The sequence below is a fragment of the Aquarana catesbeiana genome, linkage group LG05 (assembly GCF_042186555.1).
Source record: "Aquarana catesbeiana isolate 2022-GZ linkage group LG05, ASM4218655v1, whole genome shotgun sequence".
In the NCBI taxonomy this organism is placed as follows: Eukaryota; Metazoa; Chordata; class Amphibia; order Anura; family Ranidae; genus Aquarana; species Aquarana catesbeiana.
This window is the reverse complement of record NC_133328.1, coordinates 264978635-264994550: the sequence shown is the minus strand read 5'-3', so window position 1 is coordinate 264994550 and position 15916 is coordinate 264978635. Positions and strand designations below refer to the sequence as shown.

General features: G+C 42.9%; 1 protein-coding gene across 1 annotated transcript in view; it reads left to right on the top strand.

The window, feature by feature from the left end:
* The window catches only part of SLC9A3 (solute carrier family 9 member A3), a gene marked incomplete in the record, with an annotated part of 668605 nt that overhangs the window by 479549 nt on the left and 173140 nt on the right, over window positions 1–15916 (top strand).

Below are 15916 nucleotides of genomic sequence, written 5' to 3'. Positions count from 1 at the left end.
AGCATGGGAAACACGCGCCACTTTACAAGCATACTATAGACACCCCCAGGTACAATATTTAAAGGAATATTTAACTTTTTTTTCACTTTAAGCATCATTAAAATCACTGCTCCCGAAAAAAACTGCTGTTTTTAAAACTTTTTTTGCATTGATACATGTCCCCTGGGGCAGGACCCGGGTCCCCAAATCCTTTTTAGGACAATATTGCATATTAGGCTTTAAAATTAGCACTTTTGATTTCGAACGTTCGAGTCCCATAGACTTTAATGGAGTTCTAAAGTTCGGTCCGTTCGCAGGTTCTGGTGCGAACCGAACCGGGGGGGGGGTGTTCGGCTCATCCCTACTCTCACCTACAAATTGGTATTGTTTGTAGCAATCACTTAAGCCAAGCCACTGTCTGAACTGACAGTTTTATCTCTGGATTCTGGTTCCTGCCTAAGGTAGTTTCAGCAGATCTCTGTTGTCCGGCCCTAGGGTTAGCGGTTGCCTGTAATTCCGTTGACTCCTCATGGCCAATTTACAGGAAATAGTGACATGAGCAGAAAATGAGGAGGAGGAAAATAGTTGCATTAAGAGAACTTAGACAACTGGATGTGCTGTGACTGGGAGAAGTAAGTCTCTGAGACTCTTGCTTGTGGCACAGCAATCTAAGCATATTTTATGGGTACAAGAAAGCTTTTGTTTTATTTAACCATGCCCCTTTAAGCCCTCACACTGTTAATGCAATTTGGCCACAACCACTGTTCCGAACATGCGTGGTCTTGGTCACACGATTTTTTTTGTACAACTACTATACTAATTACATGAAAATCGTTCGTACTGTTATCGTACGAGGAACATTTTCGTGCTTGTCCCTTTAGATATTTTCGCATGAACTGTTGTGATCGGCTCTCGAAAGATGTGTACTAATGATCAGATTATCAGACGATCATTCCAAAAGAATTATTTTTTGTCCTATTTTCTTACTGTGTGTACTAGGCATTAGACTAATCACTTCACTACCTCGCTTTACTACCTCTTATGCGATGAGTCACTGGAGGGGTGAAAAACAGCTCCACAGAGCCTCTCCCAATGCCATAATCACATGAAGGAGAAAAAGGTGACAGAGGAATGGGAGGAGGAATATAGAGGAGGAGGTGGGAGAAAATAGGATTTTTATAATAGCTTACCTGTAAAATCCTTTTCTTGGAGTACATCACGGGACGCAGAGCCATTGTAGTTACTATGTGGGTTATAGGCCACCTTCAGGTGATGGACACTGGCACACCCTAAGACAGGAAGCCCACTCCCTATATAACCCCTCCCACTACTGGGAGTACCTCAGTTTTTGTAGCAAACCAATATACGTGTATTAGAAGAGGGGAGGGACCTCTGTGTCCCGCGATGTACTCCAAGAAAAGGATTTTACAGGTAAGCTGTTATAAAAATCCTATTTTCTTTATCGTACATCACAGGACACAGATCCATAGTAGTTACTATGTGGGATGTCCCAGAGCAATGCCAACTGAGGGGAGGGAGACACAACAAAAGTAGGGCACCATGAGAGTAGAGGACTTATACTGCTGCCTGCAGTACACTATGCCCAAAGGCGATATCCTCATGCCTTTTTACATCCACCTGATAGAATCTGGTAAATGTATGGACTGAAGACCAAGTTGTGGCCTTGCAGATTTGAGCTATAGAAGCTTGGTGATGCACTGCCCACGAAGCACTAACAGCCCTAGCGGAGTGCGCTTTGATTTGAGAGCGTGGAAACTTCCTCTTCAAACCATAATCTTGAACAATTACTTGCCAAATCCATTTAGAAATAGTAGATTTCGATGCTGCCTGTCCTCTTTTAGGACCTTCAGGCAATACAAACAAAATATCAGTTTTTCGAATCTGAACAGTCGCCTTCAAGTAGACTTTGACTGCTCTTACCACATCCAGAGAATGTAGTGACTTCTCTTCCATAGAACAGGGTTCTGGAAAAAATGAAGGTAGAACAATGTCCTGGTTTAGAAGAAGACCTGACACTACCTTTGGTAGAAAGTTAGGATGAGGACGCAATACTACCTTATCCTTGTGAATAATTAAATATGGCTCTTTACAAGAAAGAGCAGCCAACTCTGATACCCTTCTTGCAGAAGATATGGCTACCAGAAAAACTAGTTTCCTTGTCAAAAAGAACAAGGGAATATGCCATATCGTCTCAAAAGGCTGTTTCTGCAATGCCGACAGAACTAAATTCAAGTCCCAAGGGTTCAGGGGTGACCTAACTGGAGGATTAAGCCGCGTTACCCCCTGAATAAAGCTATGAACCAAAGAATGCGAAGCAAGTGGTCATTGAAATAATGCAGATAAGGCCGAGACCTGGTCTTTGATAGTACTCAAGGCCAGCTTCATTTCTAACCCCATCTGCAGAAAGTCAAGGATTCTACCTATGACATACTTCCTGGGGTGCCAACCCCTGGATTCACACCTTGGAAACATATGCCTTTAAGACTCTAAAATATATGATTCTGGAGGTCGGCTTCCTTGCATTAATCAAGGTAGATACCACTGATCCTGATAGCCCACGCTTCTTCAGAATGTGGGTCTCAATAGCCAAACCGTTTTTTAGCGTTTGTAAGGTAGAATGGAATACCGGACCTTGCGAGAGAAGGTCTGGACGTGGTGGCAGGGTCCATGGGTCCCCTACCGCCATCCTTATGATCTCGCATACCAAGATCTTCTGGGCCACGCTGAATCACTGACTTCCCTTCCTGCTTGACCCTGCAAAGAAGTCGTGGAAGCAGCAGAATAGAAGGGAATGCATAAATCAGTGAGAACTGATTCCACAGGAACACCAAGGCATCTGTTCCGCATGCTAGCGGATCCTTTGTTCTTGACACAAAGTTGTCGATCTTTTTGTTGAACCTGGGGGCAAACAGATCTACGTCTGGGATCCCCCATCTTTGGCATATTGTCGGGAAGATATTGGGGTGGAGGGACTCAAGTAGTCCGCCTGCCAATTTTCTATTCCTGGAATGAAGACTGCCGATAGGAAAGGTACATTGTTTTCTGCCCAAGTTAGGATACGATTCACCTCTCTCTGGGCCGCACGACTTCTCGTGCCCCCTTGGTGATTGATATAGGACACTGCTGTGGCATTGTTAGATTGGATCCTGACAGGACAATTCTGTAACCTGAACATCCAGGCCCTCAGGGCCAAGCGCGCTGCCCGAATCTCTAGAATGTTTATGGGCAAGGTCATTTCTGATCTGGACCATTTCCTTTGGACAGTCGCCTCTTCCAGGACTGCTCCCCAACCTGAAAGGCTGGCATCTGTTGTTATCACCTTCCAGGTAACTAGTAGGAAGGATTTTCCCTTCTGCAGATTCTTGATTAACAACCACCAGCTGAGGCTCCGGCGCACCCTTGGAGACAGACACATTGGGATGTCTAGAACTTGGACCTTTTTGCTCCAAAGCCAATAGGATACTGTTTTGCAGCAGCCTCGAATGAAACTGAGCATAAGGAATGGAATGAAGCCACCATCTTTCCCAACAACCTCGAATAGAAGGATTCTTTGCCTTGACCACCTGAATCAGTTCCTTTATGGTACTGATCTTCGCCTGGGGCAAGAATACCCTTTTCTGGGCTGTATCTACTGTCCTGACCTCGCCCCCCCCGTACTCCCGGAGTCTATGGGTAGCTATCCAGGCAGATAACCTTTTTCTGCGCACACAATAATAGACTGCTGTTTCTTGTCTGTGTCTTTATTGGCATGTTGCAGATTTTAATACAAGTGTGAATGACACACGTTATATGTGGTAAAACTGAAAACAACAAGAATAATATAACATTACGATACAATAGTAAACATCATATAAAATAACAACTGAATTGACTATATGCTTTCCCTAATAGCCTGTGGAGGAGGAAGGGGAAGATTGCTTACCTCTGATGCCATGGATGGGAAGAGATTACATCTAGGCAGCTGGCATAATCTTGACAATGCTGTTCCCTAAGGGGTTTCACTTCCTGACTAAAGAGGATGTGATGATTTTTATGTCACATCCTTTAAAGGTTGAAGGTATTATTACAAATGATATTAATGTTTGGCCAGTAGGTGGCGCATGCATACAGCTAACCTGGAACAAACATAATTTATAAAAGGAAAAGGGAAAGGGGGAGAAATTGCGCTCGGTGTTTTGTTTAAAAAGTGAAAAAGGAAGTATGAAAAACGTGAAGTAAATCCTGCCGCTAAAACACAATAACCCCAATACAAGGGCACATAAACTAAACAATATATACAACAGTGTAGCGCTGGACTAATAAAAATACGCATATAATAATATATGCGAAAGAGCCAAGATCCCAATATTTATAAGTGAATGTGAAAAAAAACATGTACCACTTAATCTACAACAATTAAGTGTCTAAATACGTGTGATTAGATCAAATGCACCAATATGTATCCAAAACGAAAATTAATATATAATGAACTTAAAATATATCATATAAATCTGATGTGGATAATTAAAATTACATCGACATGTGATAAGAAACTTATTTCAATTATATATTAATTGATCCTTCGTGCTTAGTGATCACAATGAAAGTGAAAAATGAAAATGAATGATTGTAATGAAAGTCCCAGTAAATAATGAACCAAAAGTCCCAAACGTGACAACACTCCAACACAAAATCCGGTTCGATATTCCACCGCAGCTGTTGCCCACCACCAAAGGACAAATTGGAGGCTTACCGGACAGCCTGCGACCGCCCTTATTCAGGGGGGTCAAAACAGGCTCTGTAGAGAAGTACCAATCCAGATGGTGTCCTCACCCATGCTTTCCCGATGTTTTCCAGATATTCCTATGGGAAGCCAAGGGGGGCCCCCTAGCAGGGTGTAGCAAGTGTTTCCCTCCGGATGCAATAGGGATTGAATCAAAAATGCCCCAAAAAGGAAAAGAGAGAGCTCCGATAGTGTAGGACAATCTCACTGGTTTATTTAAAAGGCATGAAAACAAATAAAACTTCTGGCAGGGAGAAATGAAACAAAAAACTCCGCCGCCGTTTAGAATCCAATCGCGCATGCGCGATGCGTGCTCGCGTTGTGACCCTACGGCCGTTTCGTCACAACTGACGTCATCAGGGGTACGTGGCCACGCTCGCGCATGCGCTTTAAATATACAAGCGCCATAGCGTCATAACTCTATTATTGGCTGAGGGGGAACAGGGGCGGATGATGATACTTAATTGTTGGTCATTCTAAGCCAATACAAATCGCCCATACACTCCTCCTTGATATATAGAAATATATGTATATAAAACTAAAAATGTACACCGCCATCTAGTGGCTAGAAAAGAAAAGTGCAAAACACACTCCAGATTAATTTTAATGTGTAGGGGCATAAGATAGCTCCCACTACAAGTGTGTATTGCACACTGCCATCTAGTGGCGGAATAAAGATAATTCACCAATATGGGGCACATAATGAAGTGCAAATAATTAGAGTGCTAAGGAAGCCAAAAATAGATGTGGGTGGAATTGAGCTCCCCATCAGCCATCCCATGAACGATATATAGACATGTTTCCAATGTAATACAAACATCATAATTTGTATATCAAAAATAGACACTTAATAATCTAAATATAACTAAAATCACAAAATAAGTAAATATATATTGATAAAAATACAAATAAAAATACAATCAATAAAAAAGGTAAAAAAGGGGAAAAAAAAAAAAAAAAAGAGAAGAAAGGAGAAGATCATCTGTGTGAAGTTTTAATAGCTGTTAGTCTAAAGAGGGGGGAATCACCAGCAAAGAAATTTCTTTCAACTATTGTTGATGTAACAGTTGATATCCCACTCTATATTTAACCCATTCGGGGCATGGGAGTTCAATCTGTAGATCCAGTTGGTTTCGGATCTAGAGATTGTTCTTTTTCCATTGCTACCCCGCCAATGGGGAACATACTTCTCAATGCCGATGAACAAAGTTCCCTTAGGGTTCCTATCGTGTACGGCATCGTAGTGCCTAGAGACACTGTGTTTATCGAAACCCTGTTTGATGTTGGTAATATGTTCCGCCAACCTCACATTCAATTTCCTAATGGTACGGCCAACATACTCCAACCCACATGGACACCTCAGTAGATATACTACGCATTTCGTTGTACATGTGATAAGCGATTTGATGGAGTATGTGGCACCAGTACCACTAGAGGTGAATTCTGTTATTCTCCTCTCTCGTAATGAATTGATGCTGCAGACATTGCATCTCCTACAGGGGGAGAATCCTTTTAAGTCCCCAAAAAAAGTAGGGCGTTTGGGTGGGACAAGGATGTTTGGTGCCAACAAATGTCTAAAACTGGTGGCCCCCTTAAATAGAATTCGCGGTTTTTCAGACAAAAGGGGTCCCAAGATTCGGTCATTTTTAATAACGGACCAATGTTTTCTAATAATTCTTTTAATGGCCCAGTGTTGGCTTGAATAAGTTGTAATGAAGGCTAGCCCAAAATCCTCCCTATCTCGTACTTGGGGAGGCTTGTCACGCAATAATTCCTCACGCTCCCTGCTCCCTATCTCCACAATCAGAGAATCCAACACAGCCGCATCATAGCCTTTAGTCACAAACCTCGATTTCAAATCCAAGGCCTCCTTATGGAACTCATTGGCATCTGAACAATTTCGTCTCAAACGCAGAAACTGGCCCTTTGGCACAGCAGATAACCAAGACTGGTGATGACAGGAATCAAGTGGTATAAAACTATTCCTGTCTGTTATTTTAAAGTGAGTTGAGGTGGTAATAACACCATTAACAACAGTGATGGTTAAATCCAAAAAGTGGATTTGGGTAGAGCTAACTTCATGGGTAAGTGATATGCCCCTGTCGTTATTATTAAGTACGGACAGAAAGGTGGTTACAGAATTGATGTCACCATCCCAAATGAACAGGACATCGTCGATAAATCTCCTCCACATAACCAACTGGGGAGGGCTGTCCTTTAATACCACATCCTCCTCCCACTTGGCCATGAAGAGATTGGCCATACTGGGAGCAAATTTAGCTCCCATGGCCACTCCCTTCGTTTGTAGATAGTGCGCACCACCATACCAGAAATGGTTATGTTCCATCGAGAAGTCCAGTAGCTCCATCACGAAATTGCATTGCGTGATGGAGATACTGGAGTCTCGATAGAGGAAATGGCGTACAGCCTCGTGTCCTAGACTGTGGGATATAGAGGTGTAGAGTGATGTGACATCAGCTGTCACCAGCATATATGTAGATTTCCACTCCACTTCCCTCAATATATTGAGGACGTGTTTAGTGTCCCTAAGATACGAGGGAGTGCCCACCACCAGTGGTTGTAGGAAAAAATCAATGTATTTTCCGACACGTGAAGTTACCGAATCAATACCACTGATGATGGGCCTCCCTGGTGGATTGGTCAAGGTCTTATGAATTTTCGGCAATATGTACATTACCGGTAGCCGAGGGGCTAAAGGGACCAAATATTCCCTCTCCTTTTTATCAAGGATCCCTAAATCATAACCTTTCTCAATCAAAACCCTGAGTTCCCGCTTAAAACCAGAGGTTGGATCTGAAGGTAAAGAGGAATACGTATCCGTATCTGAAAGGATTCTCAAAACTTCGTTGTTATAGTTATCATGATCCATGATAACTATTGCTCCGCCTTTATCGGCGGGGCGTATCACAATGTCCTTTCTATTCATCAAGGCCTCCAAACCCACTTTTATATTATGCTGCGTTTGTACTGATCTAACATTTAGGTTAGCCAGATCATTCAGCACCAAATCCCGAAAAACGGTAACGTTCGGTGCTCCAGTGCTGGGAGGGTTGAAAAGTGATGCATTTCTTAGTCCTGAGTGTGTAACCACAGAGGCCTCTCTGCTTAGCTGTCTAGCAGGATTACTTAAAACATACCTTTTTATATTTAGTTTCCGTGTGTATTTCTGCACATCAATGAATGTTTGGAATTTATTGAGATTCTGTGGTGGTACGAACTTCAGACCCTTACTAAGGGTCGATAGTTCTTCCTTGGAGATTTCCTTGGTGCTTAGATTTATAATACCACTTATATCCTCCTCCTTTTTGGGGTGAAGCTTCCTCCCCCCTCTGCACCCTCTCTTGCATCTCCGTTTCTTTTGTTCCTTCCCCTTCCGGCCCACTGAAAATCCCGATGAGGACGGTTATCCTCAGTGTGTCGGTTGTGGGAGGAATCTGAGGGATTATAATCCCTATTGGAATCAAATGCCTTATCGTTCATACCATCATATAAAGGAGAAAATCTATTCCCAACATTAGCCCCATATTGTTCGTATACCTCATCATTTTTACGCTGGTTTCCCCGGGGCTTTTGTCGCTGAAAATCAGGACATCCTTGGTTACTCTCAAAATCATGATGTACTTCACGGTCATTCAATCGTCTCCAAGGTGCGGGGGAACGACGACGTGAGGAATTCATCCTACCCCCTCTACCTCTCATATGTTGAGAATGTCTCCGAGGTCTAGCACCTCCCCATGAATGGGGGGAAGGGGAATAAACCTGAGATGTCTCCAGCCCAATATTCCCATGACCACCTTGGGACACGGGTCCAACTTGGGCCCTTGGGATGCTACTAGAAGTCATGGTAGTGGGGGGATCAGTGGAGGCAGGGACTTGCCACTTGAACACCAGGTTATCCCTGTAGTCCTTGGCATCCCTATTGTATTTCCTCCTTTTCTTTAATTTTTGTTCCGACTCCTCCTTAATCAGGAGAGTCTTCAAAGCTTCTGATTTACGAGTATATTCCTGATTATCTTTGAATGGTGTAAGCTTAGCTTTAATGATGTTGATCTCAATGTCTAGCATAGTGAGCCTACGCTTCTTTTTTGCTATTAAAAATTGCAGGAACCCCACACCTGCTTCATTAAAATATTTGAACCATTCTGCAAGTTCGTTATCCTCCTTTTGGGGGTTCACTTCCCACCTTAAACTTCTCGGGACCATATTAACTTTTACATACTCTTCCAAATATGCAATATCCCATCTTAGATGTACCTCAGAAACAGTGAGATTTTTTAATCTGAGGAAACATCCCGCTAAATCATCACTAGGGTCTTCTCTACCATCAAAAACACCCGTGGTGTCTATGACCAACTGTGACCTATATTCAAAGATATCCATTTGCAGGAGAGACACCAGCTGCAATGACTATGTATTGGAAATTACAAAAGGAAAAGGGAAAGGGGGAGAAATTGCGCTCGGTGTTTTGTTTAAAAAGTGAAAAAGGAAGTATGAAAAACGTGAAGTAAATCCTGCCGCTAAAACACAATAACCCCAATACAAGGGCACATAAACTAAACAATATATACAACAGTGTAGCGCTGGACTAATAAAAATACGCATATAATAATATATGCGAAAGAGCCAAGATCCCAATATTTATAAGTGAATGTGAAAAAAAACATGTACCACTTAATCTACAACAATTAAGTGTCTAAATACGTGTGATTAGATCAAATGCACCAATATGTATCCAAAACGAAAATTAATATATAATGAACTTAAAATATATCATATAAATCTGATGTGGATAATTAAAATTACATCGACATGTGATAAGAAACTTATTTCAATTATATATTAATTGATCCTTCGTGCTTAGTGATCACAATGAAAGTGAAAAATGAAAATGAATGATTGTAATGAAAGTCCCAGTAAATAATGAACCAAAAGTCCCAAACGTGACAACACTCCAACACAGAATCCGGTTCGATATTCCACCGCAGCTGTTGCCCACCACCAAAGGACAAATTGGAGGCTTACCGGACAGCCTGCGACCGCCCTTATTCAGGGGGGTCAAAACAGGCTCTGTAGAGAAGTACCAATCCAGATGGTGTCCTCACCCATGCTTTCCCGATGTTTTCCAGATATTCCTATGGGAAGCCAAGGGGGGCCCCCTAGCAGGGTGTAGCAAGTGTTTCCCTCCGGATGCAATAGGGATTGAATCAAAAATGCCCCAAAAAGGAAAAGAGAGAGCTCCGATAGTGTAGGACAATCTCACTGGTTTATTTAAAAGGCATGAAAACAAATAAAACTTCTGGCAGGGAGAAATGAAACAAAAAACTCCGCCGCCGTTTAGAATCCAATCGCGCATGCGCGATGCGTGCTCGCGTTGTGACCCTACGGCCGTTTCGTCACAACTGACGTCATCAGGGGTACGTGGCCACGCTCGCGCATGCGCTTTAAATATACAAGCGCCATAGCGTCATAACTCTATTATTGGCTGAGGGGGAACAGGGGCGGATGATGATACTTAATTGTTGGTCATTCTAAGCCAATACAAATCGCCCATACACTCCTCCTTGATATATAGAAATATATGTATATAAAACTAAAAATGTACACCGCCATCTAGTGGCTAGAAAAGAAAAGTGCAAAACACACTCCAGATTAATTTTAATGTGTAGGGGCATAAGATAGCTCCCACTACAAGTGTGTATTGCACACTGCCATCTAGTGGCGGAATAAAGATAATTCACCAATATGGGGCACATAATGAAGTGCAAATAATTAGAGTGCTAAGGAAGCCAAAAATAGATGTGGGTGGAATTGAGCTCCCCATCAGCCATCCCATGAACGATATATAGACATGTTTCCAATGTAATACAAACATCATAATTTGTATATCAAAAATAGACACTTAATAATCTAAATATAACTAAAATCACAAAATAAGTAAATATATATTGATAAAAATACAAATAAAAATACAATCAATAAAAAAGGTAAAAAAGGGGAAAAAAAAAAAAAAAAGAGAAGAAAGGAGAGGATCATCTGTGTGAAGTTTTAATAGCTGTTAGTCTAAAGAGGGGGGAATCACCAGCAAAGAAATTTCTTTCAACTATTGTTGATGTAACAGTTGATATCCCACTCTATATTTAACCCATTCGGGGCATGGGAGTTCAATCTGTAGATCCAGTTGGTTTCGGATCTAGAGATTGTTCTTTTTCCATTGCTACCCCGCCAATGGGGAACATACTTCTCAATGCCGATGAACAAAGTTCCCTTAGGGTTCCTATCGTGTACGGCATCGTAGTGCCTAGAGACACTGTGTTTATCGAAACCCTGTTTGATGTTGGTAATATGTTCCGCCAACCTCACATTCAATTTCCTAATGGTACGGCCAACATACTCCAACCCACATGGACACCTCAGTAGATATACTACGCATTTCGTTGTACATGTGATAAGCGATTTGATGGAGTATGTGGCACCAGTACCACTAGAGGTGAATTCTGTTATTCTCCTCTCTCGTAATGAATTGATGCTGCAGACATTGCATCTCCTACAGGGGGAGAATCCTTTTAAGTCCCCAAAAAAAGTAGGGCGTTTGGGTGGGACAAGGATGTTTGGTGCCAACAAATGTCTAAAACTGGTGGCCCCCTTAAATAGAATTCGCGGTTTTTCAGACAAAAGGGGTCCCAAGATTCGGTCATTTTTAATAACGGACCAATGTTTTCTAATAATTCTTTTAATGGCCCAGTGTTGGCTTGAATAAGTTGTAATGAAGGCTAGCCCAAAATCCTCCCTATCTCGTACTTGGGGAGGCTTGTCACGCAATAATTCCTCACGCTCCCTGCTCCCTATCTCCACAATCAGAGAATCCAACACAGCCGCATCATAGCCTTTAGTCACAAACCTCGATTTCAAATCCAAGGCCTCCTTATGGAACTCATTGGCATCTGAACAATTTCGTCTCAAACGCAGAAACTGGCCCTTTGGCACAGCAGATAACCAAGACTGGTGATGACAGGAATCAAGTGGTATAAAACTATTCCTGTCTGTTATTTATCTTTCGCATATATTATTATATGCGTATTTTTATTAGTCCAGCGCTACACTGTTGTAAACATAATTTATAGCTTAATAATGCAACAACACAATATACAATCAAATGACAATATGAATTCTCCTTTCTGAACCTCGAGAGAGAGAAAGGTCTCCTGGAGACATAACACTCCCCGTCTGGTGTTAACCAACGCCACTAACAGCGTTATTAGACACAAGTAAAATCAAGTCCGATATGGGTCTGAGAAATGACTTTACTTCACCCTGTTTGGAAGTTTTAACTTCGACCCTCCTGACATGTCCATCTTTGCTTGGGAATGTCTGTGTGATAAGTCCCAAGGGCCAGTCATTCCTGTGTGCTTGGTAGTCCTTGACAAGCACCACATCTCCTGACTTCAGGTCTGGTTTGTTAACTTGCCACTCATTTCTGAGTTGTAGGGTTTGGATGTAATATCTCCTCCATCTGTTCCAGAAAGTGTTGGCAAGGCATTGCACCTGTCTCCATTGACGTCTGAAAAGGTCTTTATCAGTAAACTCTACATTTGGAGCACTGATTGTGTTGGTTTTTTGGGTGAGTAGAGTTGCAGGTGTCAGCAACATGGGTTCCTCTGGATCGTTAGTAACTGGAATCAGAGGTCTAGCATTTATGATGGCTGAGACCTCGGCCATGAAGGTAGACAGACATTCATGCGTGAGTCTGGCATTCCCCATTTGAAGGAAAATAGAATCCAAAATCTTGCGGGCTACGCCTATCATTCTTTCCCACGCACCACCCATATAAGAAGAATGAGGAGGGTTAAATGTCCAGGTACATCCCTGTTGGTTGAGATACCTTTCCACACTGTTGTTGTTTAGATTGGAAAGGATCTGAAGTTCCTTGGCCGCTCCAACAAAGTTGGTGCCCCTATCAGAGCGGATGTGCTTAACAGGGCCTCTAATGGCAATGAAGCTCCTGAGAGCGTTGATAAAGCTGGAAGTGTCCATTGATTCAATCAACTCTATGTGAACAGCTCGAACGGTTATACAAGTAAAAATAACTGCCCAGCGTTTGCTGCTGGCGTGGCCTCCCCTGGTTTGGCGAGTGGTAACGGACCAAATACATCAAGGCCCACACTTGTAAAGGGAGGATCTGAGTTAAGTCTGTCAGGTGGAAGGTCAGCCATCTTTTGGGTTTGTAAAAGTCCACTGAGTTTGCGGCAGGTAAAGCAATTAAAGATGCACTTGCTCACACATCTTTTTGCTCCTATTATCCACAGTCCAGCAACCCTCAAAGCTCCTTCAGTGAATAGCCAGCCTTGGTGTTTAACTTGACTGTGATAGTGTTGTACAACCAGGGCAGTGACATGGTGCTGAACTGGGAGAAGGAGAGGGTGCTTCTCGTCGTACTCCAAGGTAGCTTCTTTAAGGCGACCTCCTATTCTGAACAGGTTACTGCTGTCGAGGAATGGATCGAGTTTCCTTAGGACGCTGTCTTTAGGGATTGGCCTTTTGTTGTTAATACAGTCAATCTCTCTAGCAAAGGTCTCTTGTTGCACAGTGTAAATGATCAGATGTTTTGATTGCTCTAGGCCAGTCACTGAGTATGTATTTTTACAGCGGTGCCAGCCTTTGCAGTTAGTCCTTTTCCCAAAGGAACGGGCTATGTGAGATAAGGAAGTAATGGCTCTAATGAGTGATTTCCATGTTGAAAACCTGGAGAACCGATGAGATTTTAGTTGGTTTTGTGAAGCCACAGTGACTAATGGAGACACTTGTGGACGAACTTCTGCATCCTTGACTGCATCTATCAAGTTAAAGGTCTCCGATTCAGAAATGTTGTGTTCTGAATTGTACAGGAATGCAGGGCCTATAAACCATGTTGTGTCCAAAAGACAGTTGGCTGGGACAACTCTAGTTGCTAGGTCTGCGGGATTGTGTTTAGTTGGAATGAAGTGCCACTGTTTTGGGTGTGTGGATCTCCTAATCCTCAAAACTCTATTACTGACGTAGATATAAATGCGTCTGGTTTTGTTGTAGATGTACCCCAGGACAACGTTACTGTCAGTGTAGAACTCAGTGTCCTTTATTTCTAGGTTCATCTCTCTAGCAATCTTGTCGGCTAACTCCACAGCTAACACTGTGGCACAAAGTTCCAGTCTAGGTATCGTGTGTTCTGGGAGTGGGGCAAGTTTTGCTTTTCCCATGACAAAACCTATATGGCACTGTCCTTTCATGTCCTTGATCCTGAGGTAAGCTACAGCAGCGATTGCTTTTACAGAAGCATCGCAGAAAACACAAAGTCTTTGGTGTTGGACTTCTGTAGATGGTACGGGAGCATATGGTCGAGGGACCTTTAAGTTAGACAAGGCTGTCAGGGAATTTTTCCACTCTGTCCACTGATCTCTTTTCTCGGGGGGAAGTAGATCATCCCAGTTCACTGTCTCTTGAATCAGGTCTCTGAGAAGCGCTTTACTCTCAATGGTGACTGGAGCTACAAACCCTAGAGGGTCATACAGACAGTTTATGGTTGACAGAACGCCTCTGCATGTAAAGGGCTTTTCTTCCCGACTAACCTGGAAGGTGAAGGTGTCTGACCCTAAGTCCCAGAGTAGTCCAAGGCTACGTTGCATTGGTAGAGAGCCAGAACCTAAATCTAAGTCTTTGAACTCACCAGAGTGGTCTTGAGAGGGGAAGGCCTTCATCAGTTCTATGCTGTTAGAGGCGATCTTGTGGAGCTTCAAATTAGAACAGGCTAGCATCTCCTGTGCTCTCTTGAGGAGACTGATAGCTGCTTCAGCGGTGGGTAGAGATTTTAAGCAATCGTCTACATAAAAGTCCTTTTCTACTAAGTGTTTCACTTCAGATCCGTAGATGGATTCGCCTTCGTGAGCCGAGCGTCTCAGCCCGTAAATGGCAACGGAAGGGCTGTTCCCAAATATGTGGACCTTCATGCGATACTCTACGATTTCTTTGGAAGGGTTGTTATCTTTAAACCAGAAAAATCTCAAAAAGTTCCTGTGTTCCTTTTTAACGTGAAAACAGTTGAACATCTGCTGGATGTCCACCATGAATGCCACAGAGTCTTTGCGGAAACGGAGGAGTACCCCAATGAGTCTGTTGTTCAGATCCGGCCCTGAGAGAAGAATGTCATTTAACAACGCGCCTTGTTCTTTAGAGCTAGAGTCAAACACTACTCTAATCTGACCTGGTTTCTTGGGATGGTACACTCCAAATATAGGTAAATACCAGCACTCCTCTTTGTCTTTAAGGGCAGAAGCTAACTCTGCGTGATTATTCTTAAATATTTTTCCCATAAAGGTAAAGAAGTGATCTTTCATGTCTGGTTTTCTCTGGAAATTACGTTAAAGGGAGACAAAGCGTTTAAAGACTTGTTCCTTTTTGTTAGGTAGACGCTGTCTATGAGGTCTAAATGGGAGAGGTGCGACCCAATTGTTTGACTCTTCCTTGGCTGTCTCCTTTTCCATTATTTGCAAGAAAAGTCTATCTTCAAAGGACATTGCTACCTGCTGGTCTTCCTTCGTTCTATGGAAGACTTCCTTCGTTCTATGGAAGACTGTACACCCCAGGTGGTCTGGGTCACTGTCACAAGCGTGGTCATCTGTGTCTGGGTCTATAGAGGAACAAGGTATGTGAGTACTACCTGGAAGCTCTTTTGTGATGAAGCTGTTGTGACATGGTTGCAAGGAGGAAGGACGTCCTTTGTTAAGTACGTTAGTAAACATGCTACTGACCGTGGTGGGTCTGTGCACAATCTTTAGGCAAACGTCCTCTACGATGACCCACCCCAGGTCAAGTCTTTGGGCAAAGGGAGCATTGCGGTGACCATTAATCTGTTCTCTTACTTTATGAACCTGCAGAATGTCTCTTCCCAGGAGCAGCATCAACTAAGCCTGCTCATCATATTCTGGTAAGAGATGGGCCATGCGTTTTATATGAGGCTGGTGAATTGCTGCATCTGGTGTAGGGATTTCTGACCGGTTGTCTGGAATCTGGTTGCACTCGAGTATGGTGGGTAAAGGTAGGCGAGTCCGACCGTCTATGGACTCTACACAGAAGGCAGTGGCTCTTCTCCCCGCCGTCTCAACA